This window comes from Panthera pardus, unplaced genomic scaffold (assembly GCF_024362965.1).
Source record: "Panthera pardus isolate Hobbes unplaced genomic scaffold, ASM2436296v1 HiC_scaffold_27, whole genome shotgun sequence".
Taxonomy (NCBI): Eukaryota; Metazoa; Chordata; class Mammalia; order Carnivora; family Felidae; genus Panthera; species Panthera pardus.
This window is the reverse complement of record NW_026526843.1, coordinates 83328699-83347584: the sequence shown is the minus strand read 5'-3', so window position 1 is coordinate 83347584 and position 18886 is coordinate 83328699. Positions and strand designations below refer to the sequence as shown.

At 39.3% G+C, this 18886-nt stretch overlaps 1 pseudogene; it reads right to left on the bottom strand.

Annotated features, from left to right (window-relative positions):
* Positions 1–1027: 1027 nt before the first annotated feature.
* LOC128773784 (putative 60S ribosomal protein L39-like 5) lies at positions 1028–2398 on the bottom strand (annotated as a pseudogene).
* Positions 2399–18886: the final 16488 nt, after the last annotated feature.

The window sequence follows — 18886 nt, the reverse complement described above, 5'->3', positions numbered from 1 at the left end:
ACCATAAAGGCATAGGTATCATCATCACCATCATCACCATCATCATCATCATCATCATCATCATCATCATTTTTACAGATGGGGAAACTGGGGCCTGGAGAAGTTAGAGAATGCCTAAGCTCACAAAGCTATTATGAGCATTTTGGCCCCAGAGCTGTTAACTGCTACACATTACTGCTTCTTTGCTTCTAAGTGTTTTAACATAGATCTGGAAGAGAGGAGCAAATAACAATCTACCTGGAAATTAGCCATGTCTGACTCGTGGAGACAGGGCAGTGACCTAAAAAAGCAAAGCTGTTGAGAGAGGGGCGAAGAAAAGAGAAGAGTTTGCAATGACATGGAAAACCCAAATGGACAGTTCACCAAATCATCAGGCTAGCAATCCATAAATGCCAACTGGTTAAATGATCATGTTGTAGCCAAGAAAAGTGGGAAAGAACATTTGTTTACCCCCAACAGAGCCCCATCATTCAACAACAATGCTTTATCACTGACTTCACGGACTTCCCAACACTCACCCTTACCCATCCCTCACTCTAGACACCACCCTATCACCCCAAATACGACCATTATTCTCCCCACGGACCGCATCACTCACCTCTCAGATCCCACCATCACTGACTCCAGAGACCTCCCATCACACCCTACAGACCTTATCTCTCACTCCACAGACCCAGTCCTTGACTTCCACAGACCCCATCACTCAGCTTAGAGTCCCCCCATCACATACCCCCAGGTACTGTCATTAACCATCTCAGAGCCCCCCTCCAAGTACTCACCCAGCAAATTTGCTTCTTTACAAAATCCACACTCGAACATGTCGCTCTGCCCACAGACCACCAGCTCTGTCTCACTTCTGCTCCAAGTGAACCCTCTGCCTTCCTTCATCCCCTACTCTCATGTTTCCACCAGGACGCTTATTCTGGCGAGGTCCACCTGGAGTTCCCAAATCAGTCACAACTTCCTCTGACAACCACTTTCTTGATCCTTTACCCCTACCGTCGGTACAGTTCGTCACCATTCCTCCTCACGCGCAGTTGCCCTCCCTGAAGCCATCCCAGTAACCAGTAGCATCGCGTGTGGTTCTGTAACTGCCACGACCATATTGGGGGGCCAGAGAAATGGCCGCGCCAATAAACCGGTTTGTACGGGAGGAGACATCTTTCAAAGGTTCCCATTCCGTACAGCGGAGAAATGTGCCTCTTAAAGTTTAGAAGAGATGGGACTTCGGGAGGACTTTGAAAACCTGCGATGAGTAGGGCCCTTTGCCAAAGGCTAGTAATGGGCGAGTTATGCGCGTGATTGGGGGTTTGATACGAACTGATATAAACAAACGTAGAGCTGAGGACAAGACCACCCCCTCTGTGGAGTTGTGGATGGGGAGACCGGGAATAGAACAAATATCCCTGAGAACTATTAGTGGGAAGAAAGGAGGCAAACTAGGAATGATACCTTCCTCTACAGATCAGTAATACTGGTTAGATGGGGATAAAGTGTAGGGATCTTAGTCCTCCAAGAAGGTAACACTGGGGAGACGGGTGGGGCGATCCTGGGGAGTACAGTCCTTGTGATAGATACTATTGGGCTATCTGTCCTCTGTGGGAGACACCACTAGCGCAGATAGGGGAAAGTCGGGGTGGTACAATTCGGCCCTCAGAGAAACAGATGTGTGAAGAAAATGGCAAAGGTAAACATAAGTACAAGGAGAGCCAGAGACAAAAGCTTGGGGAGACTGGGGCGACATGGAGGCCCTAAACAGAAACTAGATAAGAAACCGAAACTGATGGTGATCCGCCAGGCCCACATTCCATCCACCTTCTTAGGAATCTGCCCCAGAAAGTTGTGGGACGGTTGGTCCTTCCAGTTGCCAGGGTCAGAGTCCTACACCACAAGGTTCCAGGCCAATAGGCCTCAGTAATCTGGAGGAACAAATGGGATACAGTGGTCAGGTTCTGGACCTTAAGAACTCTACCCTATTAATCACACCCTACCACCTAGTCCTGTCAAAGGCAAAATGCACTAGATAATTAAGGAGACGATTTTTTTTTTCAGGCTATTGCAATAGGGAAAACTCATTAATGAGGAACATCTCAAAGGCAAGGAAAGGGACCTGGGGTTTTATAGAGTGTTAAATAACAAAATTTAACCAAGTGAATTTGAAAATCTGATTGGTTTTATTAAACGGTTCATGAATTTACATTCCCAATATGTAAGGAATTGCACCTGAGATTGCACACCTAGCTTGGTTCTTCCCCAATGTCTCCTCTTGAAGCTGTACCTGATTTTACTACCAGCTTTCATTCAAACCCAGTGAGGAATAAGATAATAAGATAATAAGCAGAAGCTTATGTTTCTTGGGCAGGAATTGCTTGATCCTGAAAGTCTTGTGAGAAGACATGGTGAAGAACAAACCCAATCACACACACCACAATGCCAGAGAAAGGGAGAGATAATTAGCAACTTTTTTATTGTGGTAAAATACATATAACATGAAATTTATTACTTTAACCATTTTAAAGTGTACAATTCAGTGGTAAAATACATATAACATGAAATTTATTGTTTTAACCATTTTAAAGTGTACAATTCAGTGTCATCTAGTACATTCACAATGGTGTGCAACCATTAACACTGTCTAGTTGCAGACTATCTTCATCACCCCAAAACAAAACTCTACTCATAAAGCAGTCATTCTCCATTCCCCCCTGCCCTCAGCCCCTGCTTAACACTAATCTGTTTTTTGTCTCTATGGATTTGCCTATTCGGGATATTCCATATAAATAGAATCAAACACTATGTGGCTTTTTGTGTCTGGCTTCCTTCACTGAGCATAATATCTTCAAGATACGTCCATGTGGTGGGGTGCCCAGGTTGCTCAGTTGGATAAGCATTCCACTCTTGATCTCCACTCAGGTCATGATCTCATAGTTCGTGAGATCAAGTCCTGCATTAGGCTCAATGCTGACAGCACAGAGCCTGCTTGGGTTTCTCTCTCTCCCTGCCTCTCTGTCCCTCTCCAGATGGCTCTCTCTCACACACACACAATAAGTAAATAAATAAAAAGATACATCCATGTGGTATCACATTGGTATTCATTTCTTTTTATGGCTAAGTACTTTATTATAGGGATATACCACATTTGGTTTATCCATTCATCTGTTGGTAGACATTTAGGCTGCTTCCACCTTCTGACTATTGTGAATACTGCTGCTATGAACATTTGTGTACAAATTTTTACTTGAATACCTGTTTTCAACTTCATTGGGTATATACCTAGGAGTGGGATTGCTGGATCAGATGGTATATCTATGTTTATTTAAGGAACTACCAAACTGTTTTTCACTATGGCTGCACTATTTTACATTCCCACCAGCAGTAGAGGAGGGTTCCAATTGCTCCACATCCTGCCCAACACTTGTCGTTTTCTATGTCTTTTTATTACAACCATCTTTGTATGTATGAAGTGGTATCTCATTGTGGTTTTGATTTGCATTTCCTTTATGACTAATGATGGCCAGAATCTTTTCATGTGTTTATTGGCCATGTGTATATCTTCTTTGGAGAAATGTCCTTTCAAATCCTTTGCTCATTTTTTAAATGAATTTTTCTCTTTTTGTTAAGTTGTAAGAGTTGTTTATATATTCTGGATACCAAACCCTTTTCAGATATATATTAGTAACACTTTCTCCCATTCTCTAAGTTGTCTTTTTACTCTCCTGATAATGTCCTTTGATGCATAAAAGTTTTCAGTTTTGATGAAGTCCCGTTTGTCTATTTTCCTTTGTTACTTATGCTTTTGATGTCATATCTCAGAAACCACTGCTAAATCCAAGGTCATGAAAATTTACCCATATATTTTCTTAGAAGAATTTTATACTTTTAGTTCTTATATTTAGGTCTTTGATACATTTTGAGTTAGTTTTTATATGTGGTGTGAGGTCAAGATCTAACTTCCTTCTTTTGTATGTGGATATCCAGTTGTCCTAGCACATTGTTGAAGAGACTGTTCTTTCCCACATTTACTTATCTTGACACTCTTGTCAAAATCAATTGACCATACATGTATGGCTTTGTTTCAGGACTTTGAGTTTTATTCCACTAATATATATGTCTATCCTTGTTCCAGTACCACACCATTTCAATTATTGTAGCTTTGTAATAAGATTTGAAATCAGGAAGTGGGGGTTCTCCAATTTTGTTCTTTTTCAAGAATGTTTTGGCCATTTGGTACCCCTTGAAGCTCCATATAAATTTTAGGATCTGCTTTTCCATTTGAGGAAAAAAGGCCATTGGAATTTTGATAGGGATTGCATTAAGTATGTACATTGCTTTGGGGAGTATTGCCATCTTAACGATGTTAAGTCTTCCAATCCATGAACACTGGATGTCTTTCCAGTATGTAAGTCTCCTTTCATTTATTTTACTGATGTTTTGTACTTTTCAGCGCACAAGTCTTGCACCTCCTTGGTTAAATATATTCCCAAGTATTTTGTTATTTTTGATCCTGTTATAAATAGAACTGATTTCTTAATTTCCTTTTTGGTTTGCTAATTGCCAGTGTATAGAAATACAAGTGATTTTGTGTGCTGATCTTGTATTCTGCCACTTGGATGAATTTGGTGATGAACTCTAATAGTTTTTTGTGGATTCCCTAAGAAAATATATATATATATATATATATATATATATATATATATATATATATATATGATTCTATTATCTGGGAATAGAAATAGTTATATTTCTGTTCCAATTTGAGTACTTTTAAATTCTTTTTCTTGACTGAAAATTTCTCTGGCTAGAACTTTAGTACAATGTTTAATAGAAGTGGCAAAAATGGGCCTCCTTGTCTTGTTCCTGATGTTAGGGAAATGCTTTTGTTCATTCACTATTTAGTATGACGTTAATGGTGGGTTTCCCATAAATGCCCTTTATCAGGTTGAGGAAGTTCCCTTCTATTCCTAGTTTGTTGAGTGTTTTTATCAAGAAAGGATTTTGGATTTTTGTCAAATTTTTTTCTGCATCAATGAGGTGACATATTTTCATTAACATGTGGTCCAAGACATTTTCTAATTTCTACTGTGATTTCTTCCTGATCCATGAGTTATTTACAAGTGTATGACTTATTTTCAAACACTTGAGGATTTTCTAGGTATTTGCTATAGATATATAATTTAATTCCATTGTGGTCAGAGACTATACACTGTAAAACTTCATCCTTTGAAATTTGTTGAGACTTTCTTTATATATCAGCATTAGATCTATTTGGGCACATGCTCTTTGTGTACCTGAAAAGAATGTGAATTCTTCGGTTTCTGGGTGTGGTGTTGTCTATGTACCAATTATATGAAATTTGTTAATTCTGTTGTTCAAATCTTTTATATCATTTCTGATTTTTTTTATGGTTGTTCTATCACCAAGAGAGGTATGTTACCGTCCCTATGTTTTGGATTTGTCTATTTCTCCTTTTAATTCTATCAAATTTCACTTTTTATATTTTTAATTTATGTTATTAGGTGATATACTAGGCAGAATAATGGACACCCAAAAATATCCTGTCCTAATTCCCAGAAACTGAATATGATAAGTTGCCATATACATGAATATGTTTTGTCACATGACAAAAGGGATTTTGCAGATTTAGTTAAAATTATTGATCAGTTTATCTTAATTTATCTTAATCCAGGGATTATTCTGGATTACCCATATAAACCTAGTGTAATTACATGAGCCCTTTAAAGATAATGTTGGGGAGTGGAGGCAGGAAGATGGCCACAGAATAGAAGGACCATAGGCTTGCCTCATCCCACAAACACGACTAGATAACAATCAAGTCATCCTAACTACCCCAGAAGACTGACACAACAAACTCCACAACTAAAGCAAGAGAAGAGGCCACATGGAAGAAGGTGGGAATTGCAGAGACCTGGTTGAGCAGAGAAACAGATCAAGGGTGCAGCAGAGGGGAGGAAGCCATGGTTGCAGAGAGACTAACATACAGGGGAACACTAAAGGTTTCCCCAAAGCCATTGGCTCAGAAAATGAGAGGGGCTGAATGTCATGAGTTCTTGCAACCAGTGGGGTTTAAAGTCTGGAATATTAAAGATCAGTGGGCTTTGTTGGGATAGAGCCCAGGGGGCACTGTACTGCTCCTGGAGAGAAGGCAAGCAAACATCCCGAGGGCAGACGGTGTGGAAACAGTGATCAGAAGAGCTTCTGGGGGACACGGTGGGGAGATTATTCACTTTGCTCAGAGGGCATCCTTGAGAGGCAGCATTCACAAACACTTATCTGGGAACAAAGAAGTTGGCTAGTGCTACTTCCCTTCCTCACCCCTCAACATAAACACAGAGCCACCTGTGGGAAGCAGCACAGTGCTGACACTGGCTGCCTAATTTGCTTTCACCAAGTCTCGCCACCCTGTGGAACTGCCTTTCTGAGTCACACTTGCCTCAGTCCCAATGAGTGGGTCCCTCCAAGAGAATACCAGAATAAACCCCTGCTCACATCATGTCTCCAAAACAGAGTTTTGCAAGGCCTCAATTCTGCTGGAGATGATGACAGGTCTCATTTCACAAGCAGACCAGAGCACACCTAGTTCAAACTCACTACATTCAGGCCAGGGACCAAACACTGCCTACAGCAGGCAATGAGAACCTCTGCAAGTGACTGGCTGAAGGATACAGCAGCCAGAATACAATAGCAGAGCAAATGCAGCACACACAGGAGACACTCCCTGAAGCACCAGGCCCTGGGCACTACATGACCTCTTCTTCATATGGCCATTACTTTCAGGAGCAGGAGATGTAACTGGCTTCTCTAACACACAGAAAAAGGCAGAGACTTAGACAAAATGGGAAGACAGAGGAATTTATCACAAATGAAAAAATAAGATAAGGCAATGGCCAGAGATCTAAATGAAATAGATATAAGTAGCATGCCTGGTGGACAATTTAAAGTAACAGTCATAAAGATACTCACTGGACTTGAGAAAAGAGTGAAAAACATCAGTGAGACCCTTACCACAGAGATAAAAGAGTTTAAAAAAAAAGAATCAATGAGAGATGAAGAGTGCAATTAAACAAGATTAGAAACACGCTTGATGCAATGAATGACAGAGGAATGAATTAATGACCTAGAAGACATAATAATGGAAAGCAATGAAGCTGAACTAAAGAGAGAAAGAAGAAGTATGCAAAATGAGAATAGACTTAAGGAAGTCAGTGACTCCACCAAATGTAATAACATTTGTATTATGGAGTCCCAGAAGAAGAGAGAGAAAGGAGTGCAGAAAATTTGAAGAAATAATACCTGAAAACTTCCTTAATCTGGAGAAGGAAACAGACCTCCAGATCCAGGAAGCACAGAGAACTCCCATCAAAATCCAAAAAAATAAAGGCCCAAAACAAGATATTTTATAATCAAATTGATCAAATTGGCAAAATATAGTTGCAAAGAAAAAAAATCTTAAAAGCAGCAAGACAAAAGAGGTCCTTAACTTACAAGGGAAAACCCATAACACTAGCTGGAGTTTATCAACAGAAACTTGGCAAGTCAGAAGGGAGTGGCAGGATATATTCAAAATGCTTAATGGGAAAAATCTGTTGTCAAGAATACTCTATCCAGCAAGGCTATCATTCAGGATGGAAGGAGAGATAGTTTCCCAGACAAACAAAAACTAAAGTACTTTGTGACCACTAAACCACTAAATGCAAGAAAAATTAAACCACTAGTGTGACCACTAAATGCAAGAAATATTAAAGGGGACTTTTTGAGTGGAAAGGAGAAACAAACAGTGACAGTAAAAAGGCAGGAAACACAAAAGCAGTAAAAATAAATATTTCTGTAAAAATCAATTAAGGAACTCACATTTACAAAGGACATAAAACATAATGAGGTGCCTGCCTGGCTCAGTAGACCCTGTGACTCTTGATCTCAGGGTTGTGAGTTCAAACCCCAAGTTGGGCATAGATCTTACTTAAAAATTTTAAAAAGGGGCACTTAAAAAAATAAATAAAAAAAGGGGGGGCACTTGGGTGGCTCAGTAAGTCAAGCGTATGGCTCTTGATTTCAGCTCAGGCTGTGATCTTGCAGTTCATGGGAACAACTCCCAAGTCTGGCTCTATGCTGGGAACACAGAGCCTGCTTGGGATTCTCTCTCCCTCTCTCTCTGTCCTTCCCCCACTTGCACTTGCTCTCTCTCAAAGTAAATGAATAAACTTTAAATTTTTAAAATTTTTTAAGTTATAAAAAACTTTTAAAAATGGTATAAAATATAATGAAATATACCTAAATCTAAACTATGGGGAAGAGAGGAGGAAAAAATGGGTTCAAACTTCAATGACCATCAATGTAATATAGACGGCCATTTGCAGAAGAGGTTATATACAAACCTAATGGTAACCACATATCAAAAACCACTAATAAACATGCAAAGAATAAAGAGACAGAAATACAAATTTATCACTAAAGAAAATCAGCAAAACATGAAAGAGAGAAAGACAAGAAAGGATCAGAGAAATTGTCCAGAAACAATCAAAAAACAAGTAATAAAATGGCAATAAATACATATCTATCAATAATTACTTTAAATGTAATTGGACTATTTGCTCCAATCAAAAGACATAGAGTGTCAAAATGTATAAAAAACAAGACCATCTATATGCTGCCTACAAGACACTCATTTTAGACCGGAAGATTGAAAGATACCTGAAGATTGAAAATGAGGAGATGGAGAAACATCTATCATGCAAGTGGATGTCAAAAGAAAGCTGGAGTAGCAATACTTAAATTGGAAAAAATAGATTTTATTTTTTTTAATGTTTTAATGTTTAGTTTATTTTTGAGACAGAGAGAGACAGACCATGAGCAGGGGAGGGGCAGAGAGAGAGGGAGACAGAATCTGAAGCAGGATCCAGGCTCTGAGCTGTTAGCACAGGATGCAGGGCTCGAATTCATCAACCACGAGATCATGACCTGAGGCAAAGTCAGAAGCTCAACCGACTGAGCCACCCAGGCACCCCAGACAAAAATAGACTTTAAACCAAAGACTGTAACAAGGGATAAAGAAGGGTACTACATAATCATAAAGGGGACAATACACCAAGAATATCTAACAATTGTAAATATTTATGTACCCAACATGAGAACATTCAAATATATAAAGCAGTTAATAACAAACATAAAGGAACTAATTGGTAATAATACAATAATAGTAGGGGGCTTTAACATCCCACTTACATCAATGGACAGATCATCTAAACAGAAGACAAACAAGGAAACAATGGTTCTGAATGACACACTGGACCAGGTGGACTTATAGATATATTAAGAACATTCCATCCCAAAAGAGAAAAATACACATTCTTTTCAAATGCACATGGAATATTCTCCAGAATAGATCATATAGTAAGTCACAAAACAGGCTTCAACAAATACAAGAAGATTGAAGTCATACCATGCACCTTTTCTGACCACAATGCTATGACACTTGAAGTCAACCACAAGAAAAAATCTGGAAAGACCACAAATACATGGAGGCCAAACAACATGCTCCTTAGCAATGAATAGGTCAACCAGGAAATCAAAGAAGATATTTTAAAAATAAGTTGAAACAAATGAAAATGAAAACACATGGTCCAAAACCTTTAGGGTATAGTAAAAGCAATCCTGGGAGGAAAGAATGTAGTAATACAGGCCTACCTCAAGAATCAAGAAAAATCTCAAATCAGAACAGAATAGAGAACCCAGAAATGGACACACAAATCTTTGACAACTAATCTTTGACAAAGCAGGAATGAATATTCAGTGGAATAAAGCCAGTCTCTTCAGCAAGTGGTGCTGGGAAAACTGGATAGAGACATGCAGAAAAATGAACCTGGACCACTTTCTTACACCATACACAAAAATAAACTCAAAATGGATGAAAGACCTCAATGTAAGACAGGAAGCCATCAAAATCCTCCAGGAGAAAGCGGCAAAAACCTCCTTGATCTTAGCTGCAGCAACTTCTTACTCAACACGTCTCCAGAGGCAAGGGAAACAAAAGCAAAAATAAACTATTGGAACCTCATCAAAATAAAAAGCTTCTGCACAGTGAAGAAAAAAATCAGCAAAACTAAAAGGCAACCGATGGAATGGGAGAAGATATTTGCAAATGACATATCAGATAAAGGGTTAGTATCCAAAACCTATAAAGAACTTATCAAACTCAACACCCAAAAAACAAATAATCCAGTGAAGAAATGGGCAAAAGACATGAATAGACATTTCTTCAAAGAAGACATCCAGATGGCCAAACGACACATGAAAAAATGCTCAACATCACTCGCCATCAGGGAAATACAAATCAAAACCACAATGCGATACCACCTTACACCTGTCAGAATGGCTAACATTAACAACTCAGGCAACAACAGATGTTGGTGAGGATACAGAGAAAGAGGATCTCTTTTGCACTGTTGGTGGGAATGCAAGCTGGTGCAGCCACTCTGGAAAACAGTATAGAGGTTCCTCAAAAAATTAAAAATAGAACTACCCTATGACCCAATTGCACTACTAGGTATTTATCCAAGGGATACAGGTATGCTGTTTTGAAGGGGTACATGCACCCCAATGTTTAGAGCAGCACTATCAACAATAGCCAAAGTATGGAAAGAGCCCAAATGTCCATTGATGGATGGATGAATGGATAAGGAAGATATGGTGTATATATATATATATATATATACACACACACACAATGGAGTATTCCTCGGCAATCAAAAAGAATGAAATCTTGCCATTTGCAACTACGTGGATGGAACTAGAGGGTATTAGGCTAAGCAAAATTAGTCAAAAAAAGACAAATATCATATGACTTCACTCATATGAGGACTTTAAGACACAGAACAGATTAACACAAGGGAAGAGAAGCAAAAATAAGATAAAAACAGGGAGGGGGACAAAACATATGAACCTCTTAAATACGGAGAACAGAGAGTTACTGGAGGGGTTGTGGGAGGAGGGATGGGCTAAATGGGTAAGGGGCATTAAGGAATCTACCCCTGAAATCGTTGTTGCAGTACATGCTAACTAACTTGGATGTAAATTAAAAAATAAAAGAGAGAGAGAGACTGGAGAAAGATGGCGGTGTAGGAGGACGCTGGGCTCACTGCATCCTGCTGATCACTTAGATTCCACCCACATCTGCCTAAATAACCCAGAAAACCACCAGAAGACTAGCAGAACGGACTCTCTGGAGCCAAGCATAGACAAGAGGCCCAGGAAAGAGGGTAGGAAGGGCAGAGAGGCAGTGAACTCTACACGGACTGGCGGGAGGGAGCTGGGGCGGTGGAGGGGCAGCCCGCCCCGCAAAGTGGAATCCCCAAGTTTCTCTGGCTTACAGAAGTAGAGGGGCCGGAGGGAGTGAGTTCTGACAGCCAGTGGGACTTAACATCTGGAATGTTATAAGTCAACAGCTCTGCTCAGAGCTGGAGGGCTAGAGGACAATGGGAGGGAGAGCTGTTGAGCCCCAGAAGACAGAGCTCAGCTCTGTGGAGAACAAAGGTGCTGGCCAGCACCATCTCCCTCGCCCATCCCCCAGCCAAAATCCCAAAGGGAACCAGTTCCCCTCACGGAACTTGTTTGCACCGTGCAAACACCCAACGCTGTGCTTCTGTGGATCCATCCCTCTGACGGGTCTGCCTCCCTCCCGGTGCCACAGGGCCCCTCCCGCAGCCGACCACCAAAGGCAAAGTGAGCTGAGCCTGCCCCTCCCACCCCTGTGCACCTTGCAGATCCACCCTGGCTAATATGCCAGATCCCATAGAAGCACCACCACAAGCCTGGCAGTGTGCAAGTAGCCCAGACAGGGGCCACACCACTCCACAGTGAGTCCTGCCCCTGGGAGAGTGGAAGATAAGGTACACACCAGTCTGACTGTGGCCCCAGCGGTGGGCTGGGGACAGACATTGGGTCTGACTGCGGCCCCGCCCACCAACACAAGTTACTCCAGACAGCACAGGGGAAGAGCCCTGCAGTTCCACACCACTCCAGGGACTATCCAAAATGACAAAATGGAAGAATTCTCCTCAAAAGAAACTCCAGGAAGTAGCGACAGCTAGCGAATTGAACAAAAACGATTTAAGCAATATAATGGAACATGAATTTAAAATAAGAGTCATAAAATTAATTGCTGGGTTTGAAAAAAGTATAGAGGACAGCAAAGAATCTATTGTTACAGAGATCAAGGGACTAAGAAACAGTCAGGAGGAGCTAAAAAATGCTATAAATGAGGTGCAAAATAAAATGGAGGCAACCACAGCTCAGATTGAAGAGGCAGAGGAGAGAATAGGTGAATTAGAAGATAAAATTATGGAAAAAGAGGAAGCTGAGAAAAAGAGAGATCAAAAAAAAACCCCAGGAATATAAGGGGAGAATTAGAGAACTAAGTGATGCGACGCAACATAATAATATCCATATAATAGGGATTCCAGAGGAGGAAGAGAGAGAGAAAGGGGCTGAAGGAATACTTGAACAAATATTGGCTGAGAACTTCCCTGATCTGGGGAAGGAAAAAGGTATTGAAATTCAAAAGGCACAGAGAACTCCCTTCAGATGTAACTTGAATCAATCTTCTGCATGACATATCATAGTGAAACTGGCAAAATACAAGAATAAAGAGAAAATTCTGAAAGCAGCTAGGGATAAACACGCTCTAACATATAAAGGGAGACCGATAAGACTAGTGACGGATCTATCTACTGAGACTTGGCAGGCCAGAAAGGAATGGCAGGAAATCTTCAATGTGATGAACAGAAAAAAATATGCAGCCAAGAATCCTTTATCCAGCAAGTCTGTCATTTACAATAGAAGGAGAGATAAAGGTCTTCCCAAACAAACAAAAGCTGAAGGAATTCATCACCACTAAACCAGCCCTACAAGAGATCCTAAGGGGGATCCTGTGAGACAAAGTACCAGAGACATCAGTACAAGCATGAAACCTACAAACATCACAATGACTCTAAACCTATATCTTTCTATAACACTGAATGTAAATGGACTAAATGGTCCAACCAAAAGACATAGGGTATCAGAATGGATAAAAAACAAGACCCATCTATTTGCTGTCTACAAGAGACTCATTTTAGACCTGAGGACACCTTCAGATTGAAAGTGAGGAGATGGAGAACTATCTATCATGCTACTGGAAGTCAAAAGAAAGCTGGAGTAGCCATACTTATATCAGACAAACTAGACTCTAAATTAAAGGCTGTAACAAGAGATGAAGAATGGCATTATATAATAATTACAGGGTCTATCCATCAAGAAGAGCTAACAATTATAAATGTCTATGCACCAAATACGGGAGCCCCCAAATATATAAAACAATTAATCAGAAACATAAGCAACCTTATTGATAAGAATGTGGTAATTGCAGGGGACTTTAATACTCCACTTACAACAATGGATAGATCATCTAGACACAGGATCAATAAAGAAACAAGGGCCCTGAATGATACACTTGATCAGATGGACTTGACAGATATATTTAGAACTCTGCATCCCAAAGCAACAGAATATACTTTCTTCTCAAGTGCACATGGAACATTCTCCAAGATAGAGCACATATTGGGTCACAAAACAGACCTTCATAAGTATAAAATAATTGAGATCATACCATGCATACTTTCAGACCACAATGCTATGAAGCTTGAAATCAACCACAGTAAAAAGTCTGGAAAACCTCCAAAAGCATGGAGGTTAAAGAACACTCTACTGAAGAATGAATGGGTCAACTAGGCAATTCGAGAAGGAATCTTAAAATATATGGAGGGCGCCTGGATGGCGCAGTCGGTTAAGCGTCCGACTTCAGCCAGGTCACGATCTCGCGGTCCATGAGTTCGAGCCCCGCGTCAGGCTCTGGGCTGATGGCTTGGAGCCTGGAGCCTGTTTCCGATTCTGTGTCTCCCTCTCTCTCTGCCCCTCCCCCGTTCATGTCTCTCTCTCTCCCAAAAATAAATAAAAAACGTTGAAAAAAAATTTTTTTAAATATATGGAAACAAATGAAAATGAAAATACAATAATCCAAATGCTTTGGGATACAGTGAAGGCAGTCCCGAGAGGAAAATACATTGCAATCCAGGCCTATCTGAAGAAACAAGAAAAATCCCAAATACAAAAATCTAACAGCACACCTAAAGGAACTAGAAGAAGAACAGCAAAGACACACCAAGCCCAGCAGAAGAAGAAAAATAATAAAGATCAGAGCAGAAATAAACAATATAGAATCTAAAAAAACTGTAGAGCAGATCAACGAAACCAAGAGTTGGTTTTTTGAAAAAATAAACAAAATTGATAAACCTCTAGCCAGGCTTCTCAAAAAGAAAAGGGAGATGACCCAAATAGATAAAATCATGAATGAAAATGGAATTATTACAACCAATCCCTCAGAAATACAATCAATTATCAGGGAATACTATGAAAAATTATATGCCAACAAACTGGAAAACCTGGAAAAAATGGACAAATTCCTAAGCACCCACACACTTCCAAAACTCAAACAAGAAGAAATAGAAAACTTGAACAGACCCATAACCAGCAAAGAAATTGAATCAGTTATCAAAAATCTCCTAACAAATAAGAGTCCCGGACCAGATGGCTTCCCAGGAGAATTCTATCAGACATTTAAAGCAGAGATAATACCTATCCTTCTCAAGCTATTCCAAAAAATAGAAAGGGAAGGAAAACTTCCAGACTCATTCTATGAAGCCAGCATTACTTTGATTCCTATACCAGACAGAGACCCAGTAAAAAAAGAGAACTACAGGCCGATATCCCTGATGAATAAGGATGCAAAACTTCTCAATAAGATACTAGCAAATCGAATTCAACAGCATATAAAAAGAATCATACACCATGATCAAGTGGGATTCATTCCTGGGCTTCAGGAGTGGTTCAACATTTTCAAATCAATCAATGTGATACATGACATTAATAAAAGAAAATATAAGAACCATATGATCCTGTCAATCAATGCAGAAAAAGCATTTGACAGAATTCAGCATCCTTTCTTAATAAAAACCCTCGAGAAAGTTGTGATAGAAGGAACATACTTAAACATCATAAAAGCCATTTATTAAAAGCCCACAGCTAACATCATCCTCAATGGGAAAAAACTGAGAGCTTTCTCCCTGAGATCAGGAACACGACAGGGATGTCCACTCTCACCACTGTTGTTTAACATAGTGTTGGAAGTTCTAGCATCAGCAATCAGACAACAAAAGGAAATCAAAGGCATCAAAATTGGCAAAGATGAAGTCAAGCTTTCACTCTTTGCAAATGACATGATATTATACATGGAAAATCCAATAGACTCCACCAAAAGTCTGCTAGAACTGATACATGAATTCAGCAAAGTCGCAGGATACAAAATCAATGTACAGAAATCAGTTGCATTCTTATACACTAATAATGAAACAACAGAAAAACAAATAAAGAAACTGATCCCATTCATAATTGCACCAAGAAGCATAAAATACCTAGGAATAAACCTAACCAAAGATGTAAAAGATCTGTATGCTGATAACTATAGAAAGCTTATGAAGGAAATTGAAGAAGATATAAAGAAATGGAAAAACATTCCGTGCTCATGGATTGGAAGAATAAATATTGTTAAAATGTCAATACTACCCAAAGCTATCTACACATTCAGTGTAATCCCAATCAAAATTGCAGCATTCTTCTCGAAGCTAGAACAAGCAATGCTAAAATTTGTATGGAACCACAAAAGGCCCTGAATAGCCAAAGTAATTTTGAAGAAGACCAAAGCAGGAGGCATCACAATCCCAGACTTTAGCCTCTACTACAGAGCTGTAATCATCCAGACAGCATGGTATTGGCACAAAAACAGACACATAGACCAATGGAATAGAATAGAAACCCCAGAACTAGACCCACAAAAGTATGGCCAACTAATCTTTGACAAAGCAGGAAAGAACATCCAATGGAAAAAAGACAGTCTCTTTAACAAATGGTGCTGGGAGAACTGGACAGCAACATGCAGAAGGATGAAACTAAACCACTTTCTTACACCATTCACAAAAACAAACTCAAAATGGATAAAGGACCTGAATGTGAGACAGGAAACCATCAAAACCCTAGAGGAGAAAGCAGGAAAAAAACCTCTCTGACCTCATCTGCAGCAATTTCTTACCTGACACATCCCCAAAGGCAAGGGAATTAAAAGCAAAAATGAACTTTGGGACCTCATGAAGATAAAAAGCTTCTGCACAGCAAAGGAAACAATCCACAAAACTAAAAGGCAACTGACGGAATGGGAAAAGATATTTGCAAATGACATATCAGACAAAGGGCTAGTATCCAAAATCTATAAAGAGCTCACCAAACTCCACACCCAAAAAACAAATAATCCAGTGAAGAAATGGGCAGAAAACATGAATAGACACTTCTCTAAAGAAGACATCCGGATGGCCAACAGTCACATGAAAAGATGCTCAACGTCGCTCCTCATCAGGGAAATACAAATCAAAACCACACTCAGATATCACCTCATGCCAGTCAGAGTGGCTAAAGTGAACAAATCAGGAGACTATAGATGCTGGAGAGGATGTGGAGAAACAGGAACCCTCTTGGACTGTTGGTGGGAATGCAAACTGGTGCACTGCTAGGAATTTACCCAAGGGATACAGGAGTGCTGATGCATAGGAGCACTTGTACCCCAATGTTTATAGCAGCATTTTCAGCAATAGCCAAATTATGGAAAGAGCCTAAATGTCCATCAACTGATGAATGGATAAAGAAATTGTGGTTTATATACACAATGGAATACTACTTGGCAATGAGAAAGAATGAAATATGGCCTTTTGTAGCAATGTGGATGGAACTGGAGAGTGTTACACTAAGTGAAATAAGCCATACAGAGAAAGACAGATACCATATGATTTCACTCTTATGTGGATCCTGAGAAACTTAACAGAAACCCATGGGGGGGGGAGGAAAAAAAAAAGAGGTTAGAGTGGGAGAGAGCCAAAGCATAAGAGACTGTTAAAAACTGAGAACAAACTGAGGGTTGATGGGGGGTGGGAGGGAGGGGAGAGTGGGTGATGGGTATTGAGGAGGGCACCTTTTGGGATGAGCACTGGGTGTTGTATGGAAACCAATTTGACAATAAATTTCATATTTTAAAAAAATAAAAGAAAAAAGAAAAAGAAAAGAAAAATCTCAAATAAACAACCTCATCTTACACCTATAGGAGCTAGATAAAGAACAACAAATGAAGCTTAAAGGCAGCAGAAGGAAGTAAATAATAAAGATTAGAGCAGAAATATATGATACAGAAATTTAAAAAACAATAGAACAAATCAATTAAACCAAGACTTAGTTATTTGAAAAAATTTTTAAAAATTGATAAACCTCTAGCCAGACTTATCAAAAAGAAAAGAAAAAGGTCCCAACTAAATAAAATCACCAGTAATATAGGAGAAAGAACAACCAACACCCCAGAAATACAACAATTAGAATGTTATGAAAAACTATATGCCAACTAATTGGACATCCTGGAAGAAATGTATAAGTTCTTACCAACATATAACTTACCAAAACTGAAATAGGAAGAAATAGAAAACTTGAACAGACTGATAACCAGCAAAGAAACTGAATCGATAATCAAAAAACTCCCAACAAACAAAAGTCCAGGGCCAGAGAGCTTCACAGGCTAATTCTACCAAACATTTAAAGAAGGGTTAATACCTATTCTTCTCAAACTATTCCAAAAAACAGAAAAGGAAGGAAAACTTCCAAATTCATTCTATGAAGCCAGAATTACCTTGATATCAAAACCAGATAAAGACACCACTGAAAAAGAGAACTACAGGCCAACATTCCTGATGAATATGGAGGCAAAAATTATCAGTAAAATATTACCAAACCAAATCCAAAAATACATGAAAAATATCATTCACCACGATCAAGTTGGATTTATTCCTGGGTTGCAATATTTGCAAACCAATCAACATGATACATCACATTAAGAAAAGAAAGGTTAAGAACCATATGATCATTTCAATAGATGCAGAAAAAGCATTTGACAAAGTACAGCATCCATTCATGATAAAAACTCTCAGGAAAGTAGATTTAGAGGGAACATACCTCACCATTACAAAGGCCATATATGAAAACCCCACAGCTAACATCATACTCACTGGGGAAAACCTGAGAGCTTCTCCTCTACTGTCAGGAGCAAGACAGGGATGTCCACTCTCACCACTTTTATTTAACATAGTACTGGAAGTCCTAGCCATAGCAGTCATACATACATACATACATACATACATACATACATACATACATAGGAAGGAAGGAAAGAAGGAAGTAAATGGTTTCCAAATTAACAAGGAAGAAGTAAAACTGTCACTATTTGCAGATGACATGACTATACATAGAAAACCCAAAAGACTCCACCAAAAAACTGCTAGAACTGATAAACGATTTTGATAATGTTGCAGGACACAAAACTGACATACAGAAATCTGTTGCATTTCTATATTCCAATAATGAAGCAGAAGAGAAATTGAGGAATCAATCCCATTTACAATTGCACCAAGAAACAATAAGATAACTAGGAATAAGCCTAACCAAAAAGGTGAAAGACCTGTACTCTTAAAATGCTTAAAACGATAAAACACTGACAAAAGAAATTGAAGATAACACAAAGAAATGGAAAGATATTCTGTGCTCAGGGATTGGAAGAACAAATATTGTTAAAACGTCTATACTACCCAAAGCACAGTCTACACATTTAATGCAACCCCTATCAAAATACCAACAGCATTTTTCACAGAATTAGAACAAACAATACTAACATTTGTATGGAACCACAAAAGAC